Genomic DNA, 23,302 nt, shown 5'->3' with positions numbered 1-23,302 from the left:
TAATGCAACTAATTAGAAGGCTGCGGCTACGTTGGCTCGGTAATTTCGTCCGAATGGATGAAAGCACACCACCTCCGAAAATGTTTGAGGCAATTCTCGGCGGAGGAAGCAGAGAAATAGGAAGACCCTTACTCCGTTGGAAAGTCCAGGTGGAGAAGGACCTGGCTAAACTTGGAATATCGAATTGGAAGGGCGATTGGCGTGATGTTGTGAACATCTGCTTCCTTCTTTCAGTTATTCCAAAAGTTTATGTTTAAAAAAATTAGTCTAAAAACTAACCGTGTTGTCTTTTTATATAAAAAATTGCAAGAGAGCAGCTTATTTCATCACGCTCACAAAGCCATAAATGCAAAATAATCGGTTATGCCTAAGGACCCTACTCCAATTTCAATTTCGTCACAGCACAGGTGTCAATGGTTGCATTTATGACCCTTCACACTTCCTTTTAGCGCTTACGCATGTATAATTTGAGCACACATACACTTATACCATATATGCAAAAACACCAATATATTGATCATATTGTATTTATTAGACATGTTTGTTATTGTGTTTCCCACTTTCTGCTGCCTTTCCAACTGCCATAAACACCCTCACATTTTCATAAATAATCTTCACTTGTCTAAAATTTGACTTTCCACACACACACATGCGCACTAACAGCTACGCAAATCAGCATAATAAGAAAACAAGTGAATTGAAAACAAGTTGTAAAATATTTATGAATATTTTGCAGCAGGAAATCGGCGCTCGCATGAGCTGACGGCAGTGGGCAGCGCAGTAGTGAGATTTTGTTTAGTTGATTTGCTGTTTGCCACGTGGGCGATTTACATAAACAGGCGCAAATTGAAGATATTACATAATAACCTGTGAGTTTTTGGGAATATCAATATAAAGAAAGTTAAGTGTTTATTCAGCTTTTCAGCTTTAATAAAAACAAATACGGAAAAAATTCTTCGAAAATTGCAAAAAACCCTTAAAAAATTTCGTAAATATAATTATATTGTCAAATAAAGAAGTATCCCATACTTGATTTTGATCGGTCTATTTGTATGAAAGCCATATTCTATAGAGTTCAATATCGGCGTCTCCGAAAAAAAAAACAGTTTTTTGTGGAAAAAAGGGCGTAAGGAATATATTCGATCGATATCTCATACACTGAGGGACTATTTCGCGTATATACAGACGGACATAACTAAATGGACTTAACTGGCCAAGCTGATAATCTATTCAATATATGAATATATTTTATATGGAGTATAAAAAGACAAATAAAGCAATTTAGGAATAATATCAGTTTTTCTTTTCCACCACAATCAGCCTTACTTTGAGGTATACATCCCATTCCTTGGCTATAGTGGCTTTGCATAGTTCGACCGATCTCTCATCGCCGTAAGCAATCATTTTGATTTCCCGTTGGTACCAGCTGGGCTCTGTGCATGTTGTTGGTGGGCCCGTATTGCTTAGTAGCACTTCCATCTCCAGTTCCAGTGAGGTTTCTCCTTCTATATCTACCTCACCCAGCACAGCAATGACAATTCGTCACGTCCTTGTCTTCGGCGGTTTGGCTGACGGCTTAACCTCTTCAGCAGACCTCTGTCGCTTGACTGACACTATTGGTGGTTAAACCGCTTTCGCACAATCAATAAATTCTTGGAGCTCCTTCGCAAGTTCTTCATTGGTTGGCTGTTACAGGTGTACCTTACGCAGCAGTTAAGCAGCACGGCGCTTCTTCTCATACTTTGCCATTTTGAGATCTTCGATTATAAAAATAGACCATTTACAGACACATTTGGCATCTCCAACCCATGCCTGCTTAGTAGTCATACTTTGTCTACTGGATTTTGTTCCGGCTGCCGCTAGTGCTGTTGCCTTCCGTGAGCTAAACGTAGCGTGAACTCCGTTGATTATGCCAGCCCTTGCATCTAGACCAAGCTTCGCTCCTGCCTTTGTGATTGATATTTCCGAGCTCATGACAAGCGCTGTTTTCATTTTGGAACTAGTACCACCCGACTTTTTTAGTGTTAGATGCGGACACTCTTAATTTCTTTTCACTGTTGTTCTGGTTCATATTTTGGGCCCAATGCTATGCTGTAAAAGAGCAACGAATATTTAGATATAGAGTCAGACCTTAACTATATACCTTCCAACTTGAACAGAGGTAAACTTATATCAGCACGTCCCTACCTTTGTCGAAATACTTTTGTATGTATTACCAGTCGACATCTTCGGGGAGGGTTTACCTAAGAATTTTCACCAATCCAACAAAAAGTTTGCCTAGACCTCTTTTTAGACTGTGTGGATCCAAATTTTCATAAATAGAAAACAGTTAATTCATTCGTGAAAGACCTTGTCTGACCAAAATGATGTTAAGGTCGGTTCCAATCGATGAAAAAAAGTATGGAAAAGGTCTTTGCCAGTCCATAAAGTTCCGTGAATCCAAGCGTTCCGTTACTTAATGAAAAAATCTTATTGAAAGGCTACCGAACAAAGTCTATTGACATACTTAAATTATAACAAAAATAGTTATTTTAGTTTGCTGGGACCAACTTATTCAATGTGATATAAAAATTTTAACTAGAGCTCGAGGAAATAGTCAAAAGCCAAATTTATCTTTCATAATTGACGACATTTTTTCACATTTCCAGTTTTCTAGAGAACCCTCAGTTTTCAAAGAATGTTGTTAGTATCATTCACAGAGTGAAACACAAAGAAATCTTTAATCTGCTAATCGAGTATTAAAAATCTGTGAAATTAGTTCAAAATCTCGTCCCCAGATATCTCTATAACCTTTTAGCACTCTTTATATAGAAATTTCCTACAGTGTTTTAGTACCCATACCCAATCTTCGAAGATATAGAATACTGTCAATACATATACAAACTTTTAATTCGCATTTGCAAGTTATACTTTCAACTATTTGTTTTCTGTACAAATTTCCGAAATGGAAAATGCGTCGCAGCGTGTTGACAGCTCGCAAATATAGTTATCGCAACTAATACAATATCTTTCACTACGCGAGCATGTTTGTACTTTGATGCGCCGATAAGTATGACAGCGTAGTAAGCATGACACCTAAAAATAGATGACACAGGTGAAAAGTCAATTCAATAACAAAATAAAACACTTGGCCCATGTATCGCAGGGATACGGATATGAAAACATACATATAAGCCCTTATGAGTTGGCAAGTGTGTGGCATCCGATTTCTTCAGGAATACTCCATGCACGTATCACTGCCAGTATTTGCTAGTTAAATGCCTAAGGTTAGGTTAAGTTTGATGGCTGGTCCAGAGATCGCACTTATACTCACGCACTGTTACTGCAAATCTGCTACTATTACTGCTAGTCTCTCGAAATTTGTGCTTAATTTTTTGCAATAGAGCACAGAATTTCTTATCTCGGAACTGTTATTGAAGTCTGTAACCGTACCAAGAGTAAATGGATGATTTTTGTCATATATTTGCTCTTTTATGACGCTTTCGACTCGCTGCTACCGAAACGGAGACTCTCTCTCTCTCTCTGAGACTTATTAGAATATACTGTTACTGAAGCAGAATATCTATTGAATCGTCGATGATTCGGATGACAATTAAATTTTAATTATTATAGACATCCTTCTTATCGAACCATTATCTTAAATGTTTGGAAGAGTTCAACCTTAAGTCTGAACCAACTGTAAAGGAACGACTCTTGACATCATTTAATAATTTAGACAACTAAAGTTGAAATTTTATTATTCCCGACACTTTCCCGTATGCCTCAATCGGTGAACTCTTTTTATATCCTGAACAGGGAATATTAAGTTTCAGCTTGGCGAGTTGAGTTGATTTACTCACATCCAATTATTCGTCCGTCATTAAAAAAGCGAACTATTCCTCAGTTTTTGCTGTTCAGAACCGGATTTACCGGACCACTTTAGCATATATGTAGCTGCCATACAAACTAAACGATTACAATTAAATTCATGTAAAAAAAAAACTCTTGTAAGAAAAACTTTTTTATTTGTGTAGGGAATTCTAGCTTCGGTACAACCGAAACTAATGTTTTTTTGTTTATTATCAACAGACTCTTTGCAGGAAAGTTTTTTATACCTGCCCATACAATCCTCCCTTTGGAAAAACCTTTCTTACCTTATACTGGGAAATGAATTGAATATGGAAAAACTTGGCATTGGAAAGCCTGTCAATGCTACCTTTATGCCAATAACAGGCAACAACAAGCAGAAACAGAGAAATTGCAGATACAGATAAGAAATGAAATACAATAAATAATAGCTGTAAACACCAAAAGTAGAACAGTGTCATAAATAATATTCTACAACGTAGTATTGAATGCGAGCGTGTGCGGGAGCAAAATATGGTGTATGTAGAAAAAACAAAGGCAAGTGAGAAGTACGCATATTATACCTGTATACGTACGCACATATGTATGTATATTATTACGGAATTACGGGTAGGTGCGAATATGAATGAAGAGGATATTTTCATATTTTTATCGTAAATTTTACAAGCTCTGTTGACAAGTGTCGCTGTTACAAGTCAACCAAATATTGTATAGTAAATGCTCAACGGTTGAAATTTTTCGATACTCTTACGCGAAAAGAGAGTCTTCGTAATAATTCTTCATTTTTATCAAAATAGTACAAAAATATCCTGTAGATTTTTTGCTAATTTACTACACACTCTTCTCTTCAATATTTACATGCGTCATTAGCTCTGCCTATCAACACTGTTCGTAATAAAGCTGTTGCCAAATAATAATAGTAAATGGTGATCCATTACGGAGTTTCCTACTTTTTTAAACAAAAAACGTCACCACTTCTAATATCATCTATTTTTTAGAATTTATCCCTTTCAAATGTTGGCTGCGGCTACCTCACAGATATTACATCATTGAGTTCAATTTTCGATCACTCGTTCGAGCTTTTCGACTGGTAGCTGGCGAATGACACGCATGATCTTTTGCTTCAAGGCCTGAAGGCAAGCCCTGCCTAGCCAGTGCTTAAGTGCATCTTTCACTGCGATGTGATGTATTATTAATCAAAACCATTTCTTCGGAAAAGCATTATTTCCTTAGACAATACCTCATATCAAATATCGTGAAGATATCTAACCAAATAAAAAAGTTTTCCTCATAAAGGTGGTTGTATAGGCTAGATGTAAACAAAGGTTGTGGACTTGGATAAATGTAAACAGAAGATCATTGAGAGTGTTTGTTTTTCTAATAATGGTGAATAATTAATTATAACTAACAAGCCTGCGTACCTGACTTTAATTATGGCAAGTTGCAAAATATTGACTGGGATCCAGATCTGGAGAATACGGTGGATTGCGTCATTAAAATTATTCCATGTGTATCCCAAAATGCAGACACCATAACCTTACCAGCCGACTGTCGCATTTTTTCATGTTTTGGAGTGGTTTCATCGTGCGCAGTCCACTTGTACGACTGTCAGTTGAACTTCAGAGTGAAATGATAGAGTCATGTTTCATTGATTGTCATACATACTATATTGAGGAGAATCGAAGCTTGCGGCGTTTCTTGGTAAAGGAGTACACTGTAGGAAACTTGCAATGAGGTAATGTTGTAAGCTTCCACAAGTGCTGGTTGCTGACCAATGCTTGTTGAGCTAGCACGAAACCCAGACATTCAGCGCCCGAGTGCGCGAAGACAGGTGAATCCCTGCTATTTCCCATCTGAATGGAATTCTGGTACGAATGTCCCTTTTATTTCTTACAAGCCAAGCAATGCCACCATGAGTACCCCGCATTTATGACATTAAGACAAAAATTGATGATAATCTTTTTTGCATACAAAAGATTAACACTTCATTTAAATACATATACAGGTATACCCTGAATAATAGTACAAATTGATGAATTGATGAACGATGATTTTGAAATCGGAATGTATTCAAAAAAAATTATTCCAATTTAGTTACGATTGGAAGACTCAATAAATTGATGTTTTCTTCTCCGATGTGTAAGGGGTCACATTATCGTGGTAAAGAGTGATCTTCGGCGGTTTTGCTGGGTTCTTGAAAGACAACTGGAAACAAATTTCTTGTATACCACTCTGAATTTACTGTTATGCGTTGTTCTAATGGGATGCATGCGACATGTTCAGATTTTCAAACAAAAAAAACAAAAACAGGTAATCATTTGTTTGGAAGTTTTTCGTGATCGAAAAGCTTTTGTTAAATTTAGCTCATCATGTTCTTGTTTCAATCTCACGGTTGAACTTTTGTAGCAATATCACTTTGCGCACAGAATCAATCGTTTTTGGAACAACAATTGATTTTGGGCGATCTTCACAAAATTCATTTTTGAGTGATCTACGATCTCGATTGTATTCACCATACCATCGGCAATCACTGTTCCTTTATGGAGCTCATCGATACACAGTTGCTGAGTTAAACCACGTTGAAAGTGGTAAAAAATAATAGTGCGAAATTTTTTTTTTTTTTTTTTCATTTTTGACCGAGATAAATATTTTAAGTTACTGTAAACAACAGAAATACCGCTCGTATGTCAAAAAAATTATGAGTATGTACAACATCAAAAATGCCAAATCCTGAAATAAAAAAGGCGTCGCCCATTTATCATATGACCAATATCCGCGGCATCAGCAATTCCTTTTGCGCCTTTAAGTATATACTTATTGACTGTTTACCTTTTTCAATTGAAATGTGTACTAAAATTGGTCCTTGCGGACTATTACAACTACGCCTGCGGTTTCTTTTCGAATGATTTACTGCTTTGACATTTGAGCAATACTTTAATATTTATGACCAGAACGATTGTGTGAAAACCGCGTGGCAATGGTGTGAAAGTTCAGGTGGCTAAAAGTTATGATTTTTTGCTTATGTAAGGTAAATAAAATTTATTGAATGCGTAGGCCTGACACTCTTTCGGTTGTGAGTTCAAATCACATGCAGGGAAACTTTAAAAGTTTACATATTTTATCACAAAGTCGAACGTTTCCTTGGCAACATCTAGCAAAGGTGTAAAAGTTTAACAAACTTGAAAATTGTGTCAACACCTTCAATTATTGCGTAGTTATTTTTTTCGTACGACGAAACGTATTAGAGAGAGGCAACCGTGAATTACTCTGTATATATATCAAACCTTATATATAGTATATCAAACTAAATCCCTCAGGAATAATCTTTTCAGTACCCCCATCGACAATGTGAAATTTAATGAAATTGGGACAATAAAAGTACTTCGCACAAATGCACGTACGTTCTTTGAGGTATACCATTTCAAGCCTCAAAATTATCAAAATCAAACCATATCTGTTCAAGTCCCCAGTTACAAAAGATGTTCACCTCAGTGCCTATGCTGACCACAACACGTGCGGGAGAGCATAGATACTACGATTTGAAGAGGGAAGTGAGCCGATTTGCAGATAAAAAAGAGAGAGGCCGAAATGCATAAGTACGAAGAGCTTGACAATAACCTCGGGAGATGGTGAACTCGATTTCCCAATCGATGACGATGGAGCGGTGCTTGATGGATTTTCGGCCGAGCTATTCAAATGCAGCGGGCGAAGGGTTGATAAAGAGCATGCATCAGCTTCTTTATATATTGGAATTCTTGTATGCTTTGCCCAGTCCACTAAAAGGGAAATCTCACAATCAGCACCAACTACCCTAGCATAAATCTCCTCAACAACGCATATAAGGTTCTATCGAGAGAGCTGAATTTGGTATCCCCGCAAAAACTAATACGGCTGTGTAAATTGACGTTGAGCAATACCAAACGAAGTTTCAGACAAGGCGACTCCCTATCGTCTGATATGACCAAAATAAGATAAAAAAAGAACAAATGACTTATTAAATAGGTTCAGGAAAAACATATATACGTATAGAAAGGCATTATAACGGGTCCTTGGCCACATGAATGGGAATGTCTCATAACAACAATTGCCGTAACTTCAAACTTTATAGGAGTAGGGAGACGATTTTACACTTCCTGTGCGAGTCCCAAGTTCTATCGCATTCTTGATGTCGAACTCTTAGAACCCTTGAGGTATCAAAGCTTAAATGTCTGTCTACAAGATACATAACGGATATAAGTAATTTCATTGAGGACATCAAATGGAGATATCGATCTGAGACTTCAAACCTTTTTTTTTTATTCCAAGAAGTTTCCCGTTTGTCTGCCGATATTGGATATTACTGCCATATAAATTGTACGTTCGAGACCAAGTCTTTGTATGGAAAACTGACGAGATATCTTAAAGAAATTTGGCGGGAGGTATCATCTAAGGCAAAGCTACAATCTTCGAAGAAATTATTCAGACCGGATCACTATAGCATAAAGCTGTCATGTAGACTAGTACTAGATTGCCATCCAATAAGCTGTACCCGTTTTACGGTTAAATTTCATGAAAATATTCCCAAATCAAGTTGCACAACATCTTTCAGATGTTAAAGTTTTCCCTTAGGCGAGAAAACTATTACACTTTCTATCGAATATATTGCGGTAGTTTTTGAACACACTGTTGCCAACATTTATTTCCAACCCCCGAAACAGTTGTTAAGTGAATTTCCGGAGGAGCCTTCAAATCTTGTAGCGATTTACGTTTAGTGGCTTTAATTGACTCAAAACGGTGTCCGCGGAACGGTCATTTGAGTTTGCTGAATAGCCAGAGGTCACATAGATCTAAATCAGGCGAATACGGTGGTTGCGACACAATATTTTTTGAAACTTTGGCGAAAAGCTCACGCAGAATCAACTCAGTATGCATCAGTGTATTGTTTCGACCTCTTTCTACGAATAGCTTTGTGCAAACGACGCATAACATTCAAGAAGTATAGCTTATTGGCAATTTGGCCGTTCGGAAAGAAGTCTAAGTGCACACCTCGATAATCGAAGAAAACTGTCAAAATATTTTTAACCTACTTTGACGTGATTTTTTCGGCTTCGGCCTTTACCATGGCGGCCAATTGATCTTCTGTTTACCGGTCGTAAGTATAGATCCAAGACTCATGACCAGTATTAATACATATCATATCATCCTGATACTCGTATTCGTAAAGCATTGTTTCACAGACGTTGACGTGACGTTGTTTTCCGAAAAAATTTAGTGATCTTGGAACCAATCTTTCACTTTTATTCCAAAAATGCCGGTAAGATCTATGACTGTTAAATCGTCGATGCTCAAGCATCAATTCCTTTGTTGTATTGACTTGTTGATCATCAGTGGATGTTGATGTTGATGGTTATGATGGAGGTAGTTCGTCGTCGATGCTTTCTCGACCGTCTTTGAATGATTTAACATCGAAGGTCTTTTCCAACATTCTGAACGTTTCCGCAGCACAAATTTGATTCCACACACAAAATTTAATGGAACTTTCCTATTGAATAGCCCAATATAATGGTTACCGTCCGTGTGGTTGTTTTTATATCGCATTTTTCGATTTACTACGTCATCTCAACAGAGCAACTCGTTTGACCTTTCTGCGTAATCACTGCAACTGCAGTCACCTCAATAGCAACAAAGGATTTCTTGATGACTTTTGGTTAATAAAAGCGACATTTCCTCTCCTTTGAGATTAGATGGAATTTCGTCTTGACTTTCTATTTCAATGCAATCGTATTCCAACTGTGAAAATAAATGTGCAGGCGAACTGAATAAATGCATTTCATTTTACAACAAATACAAATAATACTAGTCGCCTGTCGTTGACAAATCTGTGTGTGTGTGTGTGTGTGGGAATGGAATGCAGGTGTGGGCCGAAAGCAGAAAGCACAAGAATCCGAAATTGGATGCTGAAACCTAATTTCTATGCTTCAAATGGCAAACTACATTAAGTAAATAAATTGGTGAAGTTTTTTGTATACGAAGAAGTGCAACAGAAATATTGTAATATAAACAAACCAAAAAACAAAAAATTTTATGGAACGTGTAATGAAAACAGTAAGTATGAAATGTAAACATAGAGAAAATGTGTGACAAGAATTAAGAAAAAAATGTAGTGAAGAATTACTACATATACAAGGATTAAGAAAAATGTAGTGGAAAATATGTAGTAATTTTACTACTTAATTTTACTAATTGGAAAATATGTAGTAATTTTACTACTTAATTTTACTAATTACTACATATTTTCCACTACATTTTTTAGTGAACTACATAATATAGTGAAAAATATTGAAGATTAAAAGCACGTAGAAAGCAAATGAGAGGGAGTATTTCAAAAGGTGTTTCAATAGAATGCTACAAAAGTAGACCGATAGGGACAATAAACGACGCCATAATTTTCCCCGCCCGCCCTTTTAGCATTTCAATGAGACGAAATTATTAAAATTTACTATTGAAATTAGAGTGAGTGGCCTAAGTCTTGTCAGATCAACAATTGAGCGTCAAGTGAACCCACAGGCACAGTACAAATTATTCCCGTCCCAGTGAATTAAAGAAGTGTCCGTGTGGCAAGAATATAGCTGGAATTGAATTGAGGAAGACCGAAATCGGCCTCTCACACGTCATTTTCAAGCGTTCAACACCACTGTGACATCGTTGTGATGAATTTTACGAAAAGATCTTGGCCTACATCCTTACAAGATTAAATTGACGCAAGAACTGCATGTTCGTGAATTGGACTGACCAACAACTTGAATACGAGTATGATCCGGATTTTCATCGAAAAAGCATCTTCAGCGATGACGCTCATTTCTGTCTGAATGACTTCGTCAATAAGGGTTCAGCATCTGGGCTTCTATAAGCGTTTGAGGTTCTGTGATCGACAGTTCCAACGACGGCTGATCAAATCGTGAAAAAAGTACAGAAACGGGCTCCTTCTGTAGTCATCCACACAGAGCAGAAGTAAACGATTATAATTCAGTCTTTCAGGCCGAAATTGTGGGTATACAAAAGTTGCAAATGGGCTTTTGCTCTAACCCACAACCTTGTAGAGGATATCTATACGACAATTAAGGCTATACGTAGGACCAGGTTTGGTTATGCAAGCAGACAATATCTAGACTTTTAGGTCTTAAAACACCAGCAACACAGAACACACCAAACGGTTACAAATTAGATTTTACTTCTAAGCAAAAGCGAACTTAGTAATATTCGATGGGTCACTACAGATTGCCTAACCTGATTCCATCTTAATCAGGAATCACGATTCATTGGCGTGCAGAGCATGCGCAAGGGATAAAGAGATGCTGGAGCATTATTTATGGGAATACCCAGCCGTCAGCCGGATGAGACCAAATTAAGAGCCTTTGGGCAGATCGTGTGGAAAGCATCGTTTTTTTTTTTTGCAGCAAATATACTGAGTTGTTGGTTAAGACTTTGTTTATTTACCACCTGGCAACACAATGGACTAATGATGGCCTAAGTGCGGCTGCTTGCGGCCTGGCGCCCATGCGTCTCCCTTTGTACTCAACCAACAAATGAACAAATTCAGATTAACTTACTTTAGTCTTCAACCTTTGGCCAGATATAAGGTTATAATTGAACGACTGATAAATCGACTATCGTGGGATAGGTCAAACATCTCATGCCACTTAAAAGAATTTTAGTAAATGATCTACAAAAACAGAATTTGCAGAGTTAAAAAGTTTCATGGAACGGATTAGGAAAGTTTCTGATATATTCTGTATAGGAAAAAAAGAGAGAAATTGGAGAGAGTATAGCTTTAAACTTCCGTCCAAAGATTGTACTCTTTGTAACTCCAATTTGTATACATTTAGTAGTATTATTCTCTGTCCTAAAACTATTCAGAATTATTTTCATGATGAATACGATTTTTTGTATTTTCAGGACTAACATATCCGATATAAAAACATAATACAAATTAGAAGAAGCGAAAGAAACTAGGGAGAATATAAGGTTAGGCATCTGTCCGATCGTAAGATCTCAGATCAGGAATGAAAGTTACGTCAGTAAATTAAGGTCTATCTTTGAACCGATTTACGGAACGAACATGTCGAAAACGTGCTTTTGAAGCAGAAAATATGAAGATATTTATAAAAATTGTTAAACTTATTGTAATCGGTTCCCAAACTTTTGAAGCGTTTTCCTGAAAAATAAATATGTTTTTCATTTAGTAATCGATTGATAATAATTTAAATTTTTAAACCCACTCTGCAGCTTACATTTTTTCATAATAACGACTTTTTTTGGGAAACCGCTATTTTAACTAAAATCAATATTTTGAATAGTCTTTCGGTCATTTATCTTTAGAAACACTAAACATTTCTGGTTTTCTGGATTTTATAGGCAACAGTTTTAAACAGAAAAGTCTTCCTCACCACCAGCGATCTTTTTTCGCAAGTAATCTTGTCGTTCTACTTAGGTATGAAGAGCCACTATGGCCACCAAAGGGGGCAGGTTTGTACTGCACAAGCGATTGCCATGCCCTTAGTAAGACTATCTTCGTGATTTATGCCTCTAATCAATGTGCACCTCGCGAATTATAATCCATAAAGATGGAAACTCTGTAAAATATATTTATAATAATGATCGGCATGACGAGCTGAGTCGATTTATATATGACCGTCCGGCCGTACTGTATATACGTGAGATAGTCTCACATTATTTTTGATGTCAATCTGAAATTTTGTCTACGTTCTTTTCTTCTAAAGAAGCTGCTCATTTGTCAGAGTCACCAATATCGGACCACTACAGCATCTAATTGCCATACAACCCACCAGATCGAACTCAAGTCCTTGTATGGAAAACTTTTTCTTTTGACAAAGTATTTTCACCAAATTTGGCATGAGTTATAATCTCAGATATTGCTACAATGTGCGATGAAATTGTTTTTTTTTTTTTTTGGTTTTATTTATTATTATATTATTTCAAGGTAAAAAGAACATCTATAGCTAGTAATTCGGAACATCCGCTAACCTAACTTCCCCAGTATACAAATTATTAAAAACAAATGAGATTTGATGAATTTTAATGTAGTTGACGTCAGATTTAAAAGGAAATGAATGCGCACACGTAGATATATTTATAACTCAAGCATGTCAGCAAGCCAATAACGAACGGTATTTACAAGTGGTTACAGGAAAGGAACTCATCAACCTACACACCTATGCACGCTACAGCAAAATCGCACAGACGGATGCGTGTGTAGGCAGGTACAATCTAAACCAACTTTAAATAATAAACATTTTAATAAAATTTAAAAAAATAATAAAACACAAAAGGAATTGTAATAGGAAAATAAAAGCTTCCTTTTCATTTGCCTTTGAGGTCAAGTGTCGGCAGAAAGCACAATGCCATAGAAATCAGTAGCTGCCCATAGAACAATATGAATGTATTATACACAAACAAACAAACAAACAAAGCTAATCAAATATTTCGCTCTGAGCACTTCAAGCGCCAACCAAGATAAAAAGTTGGCGGAACAAGCATCAGAGGGGGGTTACAGTAAGAATTTTTAAGTGACTTGCTTAATAGCATGAGTTTGCAGAGTGGAGAACATGAAAGTCAAGCTTTGGACAGCCGGTTTGTTTATGAGATAACTCGTAGGGACACAGGCAACGCAAATATAACAACAAAATACTTTAATATAATTTCCTTGAATATTCTGTATTTAGTTGTTGTTGTTGTTGTTATTTTTTATTTATTTATTTATTTTTTTTTTTTTTCATTGTTCTTCCTGTGATGCTAAACAGTCACAGTCAAATGTCACAGTGGCCACTCAAGATGATAATGGAGATAAGTTACGCTGCTGTATTTGTGCTGCTTTTGATCTTGGCCATTTTAATGAAAACTGCTCGAATATTCTAAAACATGCGCCTGCATACACACGCTTATGTCCCGTAGTGCTCAAGGTCAAGCCACAAATGCAAAGTGAGTGACAGCACAAGTGGCAATAAAACCAAAATTAAAACATGAACAAGTAGGGAAGGGGCTAAGTTCGGGTGTAACCGAACAGTGATCATTTACTCACGTTCTCATTTAACTAGAAAGGATCAAAAATGAGGAAATCCCTTGGGTCTTTTCAAAACAGCAGAACAAAACACCTTCAATCGGGAGTTTGGAATTCTTAATAATTTTCTTTTATAAGGTATATTCTGAACCGATTTTGATGACATATCATTTTCTGACATATCATTGGCAGAAATATTGTAGAGGCTATCTGAAATCCCTTCAGTTTAATCCAGGTATAAAATCAAGGAAATATTACAAAATTCACTTACCGCATTTTCCAAGAGGAATGAAGCCCTTAACTTCCATATACCTAATATAAATAAAGAGTGATCTAATTCGAAAATCCCTACTTCTTTAAAGAAAGAACACAGAAACTTAAAATTTAAAGGGAAATCTTTATTATCATTCGAAAGAACATTTTTTAGGAATTTTTTTTTTTTGACAATGTTCTCTTCAAATATTGGGCGCGGCTCCGTCTCAGATGGTATATCCGTTGAGTCCAATTTTCAAAGATTCGTTCGAGCATTTCGACGTGATGTTTCCGCTCAAAGGCCTGAATCGAGCAGAATAGTCTTAAGACTTTACATATCACCACAAGAAAAAGATATCACACGGTCAATTAACGAGGCCTAAACGTTAAACTAACTGCTCACCGACGTGTTCTTCACTGATTGATGCGATATGTGAGAAATAGCGTTGTTGTTGAAACCAAACGTCACAGAGATCACGAGCTTGAGTTTCAGACAGCAAGCATTCGATTATCACGCAGTGATAACAGTAACCATTAACAGTTATGTTCTCATCGGCATCATTTTAAAAGAAATTTTGTCCGATGATTCCACCGGCTCACAAACCACACCAATCCGTTGTTTTTTGGATGAAATGACAGCTCTTGAATCTCTTCAGGTTGCTCTTCATCCCAAATGTGACAATTTGTTTTCTTTACATATCCATTGAGTCGAAAATGGGTCTCACCGCTGAACATAATTTGGCTCGAAAACGTGTTGGAACTTTTCAAGAGTGCTTAAAGCGGAACGGTGTCACTTGGGAAGGTCGATATTTGATACGCTTTTAATTTAACATATCGACGTAAAACCCGCCAAGTCGTTCCATACGTCAGTCCGAGTTGCGAACGGCACCGAATGCGTGTTGGACGAGGTCTATTCGGTAGAATATTATTCAATAATGAATGTTGTGTTTTGTTGACCATAAGTTTGAAAAGGTATCTCTACTTGGATCACGCGTTATATGTTCAAAATCCAACAAAACTATTATACTTTCGGTGCGAAAAGCTGCGAGAGTATCAAAATGAAAATAAATAAAAGTTTGCATTCACCACAAAACCTAGAGCTCGTCCAGAAGGTTTGCTCACACATGCGGGCTGTTAATATCACATCATATAGTATGCATTCGGTATTGTGCATTTTAAGTTTGTGGTTATCTTGATTTTTATTTACAAATGCATTTAATATTTATTTTGACAAAAGGTAAGGCAATTATTTGTAATTCTGATGTAGAATAAGTTTCGTTGCGAGAACGAGCAAATAGGCTAATACACTTTGGAATATTATAAATAATTAGCTACAAATAAAAGGTAGGAATATTCAAGCTGAAAAAGTTTTAGCAAATTGCTTTAGCTGCTGTTCACTAAATGGAGAATAAAGTTCTCGTGGATTCATGGCATATTTTTATATTCCCGCAATATGTTATCCTCTCCAGGGCAGTGAGCTGAATTTTAAACCGGCCACGTAAAAACACTCCCAATGAAATGTTCAAAACAGCATCGGATGAGATGACGACCCCTACAATTGCATACACCTGGAAATCTAGTCCCTTAATTAGGTAGGTATCGCTGCAGAGCTAGTTGATGTCCTCATAAGAGTAAATTTTAACCTCACCACTAACCAAGAAGTGGGTTGAACGAGACAAGGACTGAGATTCGGTGTGGGATTTGTGGTGGGAAAGAAATTGAACATCTGATCACAATCCTCATCAAAGCGAAGTTCTTAGACATAGCGCTGATTTTTCGCCCACGCCCCGACGGAGATGAAGAGCCAAAGAGGTGACCAAGGATGTCTTCTATGGGCGTGATGCAACATCCTCAAAGAGGTTGAAGCTGATACGACATCACAACAGACAGCCGACCGATTTTCTACTCGACTTACACTCCTGCTTCCTGAAAGCATTTATCAGCGACTCGGTATATGGGAACTGTGGGTCCATATTTTTTCGGAAAAGACAAAAGAACAGCTGATACAATGAGGAATGTTGTGTCGCACACAAACACGTGCAGGATGGGAAAGATACCGAGAGCTGAAGAGAGACCCTGAAGTGTATGGGTACGAAGAGCTTGACAAGCTGGGCGACAGGGGTACTGCTCTGAAATTGTTCAAAAAAATGCCTCGACCAACGGAAGATTTCAAGATCGGTGCATACTTTTGTAGAGTTCTCAGAGCTCTGACGATGACGATGGATCATATTGCCCGACCAATAAGTTCGAATAGTAATTACCCGTCTGAAGAACAACAAAGTGGCGGGGACCGATGGATTGCCAGTCCAGCTATTCAAGCATGTCTTTGTAGAATATGATCGGACGTAAGCATGCCCAACGATTGGAATTTTAGTGTGCTCTGCCCAATTCACAAAAAGGAGACCCCACAATCTACGCCAACTACCGTGGGATAAGCCTTCTCAACATCACATATAAGGTTCTATCGAGCGCACCATACTTAAAGAGAGCAAAAAAAATATAATTTCATTTTCAAACACATTTCAACATACAACAACACTATTCTCAAAACCACGTTCAAATAGCCGCTCACTGTAGCCGCTGAAAAGCGCAAAAATGAGAAATTTCAAATCCATCATCAATTACAATTGCAACACTGCACTAATTGTCGAGCAGTACCGCCATTTCTAAGAATTTCACATATTTTCTTTCCGTCACTTTTTCGCCAGCAGCAGTTTATTTAATTAAAATGGTTATCTAATCCACCAGCTGATTCGTGACCACTGCTGCTCGGTTTAAATGGCAATGGTTCGCATGTCAGCCAGTTTAAGTTGCAACATGTGTCAGGTGACAACGTCAACTTTTGTTACTCATCTTCCAATTGCACTGCGTTATTTTTTATTTTTTTGTGCTACTTTTCCGATTAGAACCCCCCGCAACACAAGTGCACAGCGCCTCCCAAGTCCAACAAGTCGTCAATGTTGCGCTTTGCGTGTTATTCCCAGCTCGTGTCGCCTTAATAGCGCAGCTCCGCTGGCAGTTGGTTGAGTCTCTTTTGCTCGTTCATCTTTTTTTTCGCTAGTGGATTGCGTTTGGTCGCTTAGCGTGGGTGGACTTAAACACGGCAATAAGTTGGACCATTAAATAAAGTGCAAAGACGCCAATTAAAGTGGATGAAACAGTTAGTGGTTGATGAAATTCCATGGAAGAAAAACTCATTTCTTTAACTGTGTATGGGTGGCGTATGGGACATTAATTAAATAACTGTTTTATGTACAGAAAACTTTTAAATAGCGATACACGAATAGTTTGCGAAGAATAAATATTACCTTCCTTGATATTTTTTCATCATATTTCGAATATTTCGACTTTTTAAATGTAATTTTAGTTTAGTAGAATCTTCAACCTGACTTGTTAGCCTCTTCAGAAGAAACATGCCATTGGTGGCTCAGCATTCCCACAGTAAAGGTAGGACGGTAAGCAAGCCCTTGTATCATGACTGGAGGGAGCCCTTATACATAAGTATATGCAGTGGGAACATTTCTCGATATTGAGTAAGCATTCAACGATGTGTGGCCTTAAGCGGTCATTAGTGCTTAGTGATAGGAGTTGGAACGAATCTCAAGCATTTCATGACAGAACTGTAGGGATGGAGTGGGAGAGTGCTCCTGTACTACCAAAGGTTAAAAGAACCAGCCCGTAAGGTAGAGTTCTGTCTTCTTTACTTTGGATCTTAGTGTTAAAGAAACTATTGAACGAACTCAGAGGACAATGCCGTCGGGTGAGAGCCTATACGGACCATTTTGATCTTATGGTTAAATGAAAATTCTTAGACACCGCTTACGAGTTAACACAAGATTACCTCAATGTAGTAGCATAGTAGCTAGCTGTAGCTGAGCAGAAAGAAGCGGCTTAGCTGTCAATTAAAATACAACTAAATAGCTTTTATTTACCAGGAGTTATAAATTCCGTATGCCCCCCTTACCTTATTGGGGTGCTCTCGAAACTTCACTACCTCCTCTACATTGTCGAAAAGATGAAGTTCTTTGGCTTCATTCTTGATAGAAATCTATTATTCAATTATAATGTTGAAAAGAGGGTGAGGAAGACATTGGTTGCCTTATAATCTTGTAATGGAGCTATTGAGAAGCGGTAGGGTCTCTTACCAAAAATTGTGCTTGGGCTTTACGAAACTCTAGGTCGGGCCAATACTGTTGTATGAATTATTCGTCTGGTGGATGACGCTCGATAAACAGCTAGAACAGTTTATACCACCGGAAGTGGTCCATTGTCATCAGTGGTGCACTACGTACAACACCAATGATGGCACTTAACACCATTCTGCATAAAGCACCAGTGGACATTGCCGGCAAATGCATTGCTGTGAAAATTGCTATCAGACTCTGGGAAACTTGAACATAAAGCGTTCGAAGAGGGACACTCTCTCCAATTTCGACTGCATCTCTCATAACTAGGACCACTGCGCTGCGGAACCAGTGGAGTCGTCGAAAATTTTAATAACTTTGTGACAGGCTCAAGACGTTTTGTCGATATTCGTCSATATTTTTTGTCTCTACCTAGAAGTTATTGTCGATATCGGACCACTAAAACATATAGCTGCCATATAAACTGAACGATCGGAATGMACTTCTTTTATGGAAAACTTTCACATTTGACAATGTATCTTCACAAAAATTGGTACAGGTTATTTTCGAAGGCAACAATGTAATCTCCGAAGAAATTGTTCAGATCGATTAACTATAGCATATAGTTGCCAWACATACCGAACGATCAGAATCAAGGGCTTGTATGGAAATCTTTCACATTTGACGTGGTATCTTCACGAAAGTTTACATGGATTATTACTTAAGGTAATAATATAATCTCCGAAAAATTTGTTCAGATCGGATTAGTATAGCATATAGCTTCCATACAAATTGGACACAAACGAGATGCACCTGTGAAGGATATATTAGCTGGAACCCAGGACTGGAAGAAATTCGAAGCCCATGTCACTTTTTTTTCTTCAAATTCGGCCAATACAATGAAATAGTGGACGAGACTGCCAAGAATATTATATACATATGCTAACAAACGAAAACGTGAACGATTTTGAGAAACCAATGCATTATCTATACGACGATCTCCACAGAAGTATAGTGAGAAAATCAAAACCCGATAGAACGAACTACATGGGTGCAAAACTGGAAAAATCCTCTGCAAAACGRTAGATCGAAAGTATACAAAATTCCTATTGGCACTCGATAGAAGAGACTGCAGGAATATGATGGGAATACACTAATAACTGGTCACTGTCTGATAGCGAAACATGCCAAGAGGATAGGATTGAAAGAACGACAAAACTGCAGGAAATGTCTAGAGCAGATCACTAGGGAAACAATGGAGCACCACTTCTGCACTTGTCCTGCATTGGCAAAAATACACTGGAGAAGGTATCGATAGTGAGGCCGCAGAATCTCTTCMAATTCGCGTCAAGCGCAGGTATCCTAAACGATGACTACTCCTTGGACTTAGCAACTGAACWCCAGCTGTCATCGCAAAGGGCCAAAACTCCTTGGCCTACCAGATTAACCYAACCTAATCTGGTAGCATCGTTTTATCCCTATATATAGGCAGCATTATAAGCGAAATCGAAATATCGCCCACTTGTCRTTTAAAGCAATTTTGAATTTAAGTTTAGCAAATCAAAATCCTTTGACATCCTTTACATTTTGTATATCTTCTATGAATGATTATGTGATTATGCGCACTATCCCTAGGTAATACACCCACAATACTTAGAAAACTGCTTTGACACAACCTTACTTTGCTTATTTGTTATTTTTTCCTTTTTTAATAATTCAAGGATATGTACATATTTATGTTCCTACATAAATATACCCGGCAGCATGTTTTTAACTTTTCGCTACTCTAACCATAGCTATATTTTCGTTTATTCATCTGCTACTTCGCCGCTATCCGTGAGAGCTTATGTAAACACTTGGCAATTTGTTTGCCCTTTGGCGTAGCGCCTACAGGATAACACCAGGATACACAACCACAACAAYAACARCAGYAAAAGCAATAAAGTCAGTAACTCTTAATTTGTTGCATGGCAGGGCTTCCGCTTTAGAATTTCCATCCTTTCTTCATCCTTCCMTTTTACTTTACCTTTAAATTGCGTTAACAAGCATTTGCCATTTGTTTTGTTCCTTTTAGTTGTTTTAGAATTTTTTTGCCAGTTTTTTTTCAGTATTTTTCTTGTCGTGTTATTTTTACAACTCCTACGACCCATTAAAGCGCCCCAATGGCCTTTTCTACTTTTGTTACACTTTTTGTACATTTCGTTTTAAGTTATCTTTTTATTTTTCTAAAGGCCTCGACAGCGCAGCGTAGTTTATTTTGCTATGTATTTACATTTTAATTACCGTCATTTATTTCGACTTTTATCGCTGCCATTGRCAGTCAACAACTCGTTTTTTGCAAGTTCACACGACGACACACAGAGGCACATGGCGCGACTGAATGACGTATGGCTGTAACTATATTTTAAATGATATTGGTGGGAATTTGGCGTCCAATGGTCAGTGTGAGWGTAAAACTGTTAAATACCGGCATATTTCCTTTGACAATATTTGTTTTGAAATTGTGAAAAATTGTTGCATATAAATTACAGCTGTGGAAATATTGATAGTATATAGAATATTTGAAGCTAATAAAAGGTGAAAAGTCTTAAATAAGGCGATTACGAACTAATAGATCCCAAAACATCGGGTCGATTTACTCCAGAACACCATTTACAAATCGTGTRAATTTATTATCAAAATAATGTTCCGAAACGGTGTAAAGCATCACGCTATGCGTCGAAAATTCAATCCACATAATCATCCAGCAGAGTCGRTAATACGGCAACCATAGATCGGTTTCGCACAACATACATACTCTAGTGGATAATGSAGGTCCTCAGAGAGGCCAGAAAAAAATTACCTCCGATTACAATTTTCACAAGAAAATTTTGTTCAGCGATGATGATAATCCACAAGCTATGGTTGAGAATATTAGGTATTCAGTGTGGGCAGAGATGCCCTCAGGTCTATTTTTCTTCAGCAATGATGCCGTAGAGCCATGATTAGTGACTTTTTCATGCCTAACTTCATTGATTTTGATGTAGACGAGTTTTGATTCTAGTAGATTAGATAAATAAATGAGGATTGCTCACCGATCTAAGGTATATTGTGCTCTCTCCTAATACACAAAGATTCACTTATATACCATATTGATAAATTTTTGGAAAAATTGATACAAAGATCTTTATCCTGCGCCTACAGACTGCTATGCCGTCAAATAGGAGGTGTTCTGCAGTTGCGGGCTCCATGTCGCAAAACCGGAAATTTGCACAATAAGCTGGGGCCTAGCTTACATAACTGCTTCTTTTAACCAGTGTAGAAGACGACAAGTAGCCTGAGTTTGTTCCTTGGGTGGTTGATTACATATTTAAACAATTTAAAGTTGCAACCAGCCATTAGCAACTTGGCATATAACTCCTATATGTGGTATGGGAACTAACTRATGAGTTTGGGAGCAGATGAGCTCATCAACCAGTTCATTGCCGGATAAGCCTTTGTGACCCAATTCCCTCCGACGTTTTCGAGCAGCAGCTCCATTAAACCTTAGTGTTGAGACTAACATTGAACTCCTTAGTGAAGTTTACTCTTTTGTTAATGCTGTTCTTTGAGAGAARATGCGCTTCATGCGCTGGGAAGATATACCTCTGTCAAACCCTTCAGCTGTCATTTGTAGCAGTGTGCATTTGGTAACCTGACTGAATACTATGTGAAGCGGTGTRAGATCCAGCATGACTTCAAGTGCCGCCGTTGGACATGTGCGGATGGTATCCAGTACGCACCCAAGTCGTTCCAGCTTCAATAGTWGAAGTCCTGCCGAAGTCTGCGATCCTTTCGGAACCACTTTATATGTGATATCGGTCGCACCARCATGGTGTACAACCACCTGACAATCCTTGGCTTGCAGTCTCAGGATCCACCAGTCAACCGATTGCACACCATAAGTGCTTTAGTAGCTTTGAGAACATGATGCATCCATGATGCAGTGTGGAATCCAGCATGACACTCAAGTATATAACCATATTAGCCATCTCTATCTCTCTGCCCAAAGGGTAAGGATCCTGAGSCCAGGCACCTTCCCTTGGYTAGGCCTAGTCMCCTTTCGTACGATATCGCTGAGAGTGTACTCAACTTATTCTTTAACTATGATAGCAATATCCGCATATCCTTGACAGCGGATTCCAATGTTAGTTAACAACATGAACAGTTTGTTCACTACAAGACTAAATAACAGTMTCATTCATTTATGATTGCAACCCGAGAAAATTGAGCCATTTCTTAAGCATATGGTGATGAAAAGTAGGCCAAGGCCAGTGAACCGGCGAAAAGGATGGCCCATTTTGCTATGCATTGAGTGGGATTGGAAGGGAAACTCCTAAATCGGACGTCTATTTTCAACAATTGGACGCAATTGCCCAGAAGAGCACAGCTTTGGTAAATAGGAAACCTATTGTGTTTCATCAGCACAACGCTAAGCCACACACATCGATAGTGACTCGTCATATTCTCCAGAAACTTCTTTTGGATAACCTATGTTCTAAGTGGGCGATTTTTAACCAAGAATCAAGTCAATGGAATCGCAGACAAACCTTCGTGGTGGCATCAAAGCGATAGCAAAAGATCTCAAAATCTCTTATGGATCGACTTTGTTTTTTGGTTAATGTTTCAGGTATGTAGCGTTTACTCATAACAAGATAATTGTATCTTTTACAAAACCGATGACCAGTASAGGCAAAAGAGATGATTTACAAGGTAACTGAGGACCCTTCTTTCATCAAAGGCATCATTACTCATGAAAAGACTTGGGTTTATGAAGATAACGTCCAAATGGTCTAACAATCTTGTGAATGGCGTTCTAAAAAAAATGAACGTTGGCAAGCTTGTATTGGCCAAGAAGTCTRTTTTGAACCCGATAATAAAAGTTTGGATTAAAAAACGTGAAAAGTGGTGTTTTATGTCAATTCGGGTAAAATTTGATCAGATTATGCATATGTATAAGAAATGAAGATATTCTTCTCACATACATATACTTTATAAATAATCT

The sequence above is a fragment of the Bactrocera latifrons genome, unplaced genomic scaffold (genome assembly GCF_001853355.1).
Source record: "Bactrocera latifrons isolate USDA-ARS-PBARC rearing strain unplaced genomic scaffold, ASM185335v1 scaffold_328, whole genome shotgun sequence".
NCBI classification, from domain to species: domain Eukaryota; kingdom Metazoa; phylum Arthropoda; class Insecta; order Diptera; family Tephritidae; genus Bactrocera; species Bactrocera latifrons.
Note: the sequence above shows the minus strand (reverse complement) of the source record.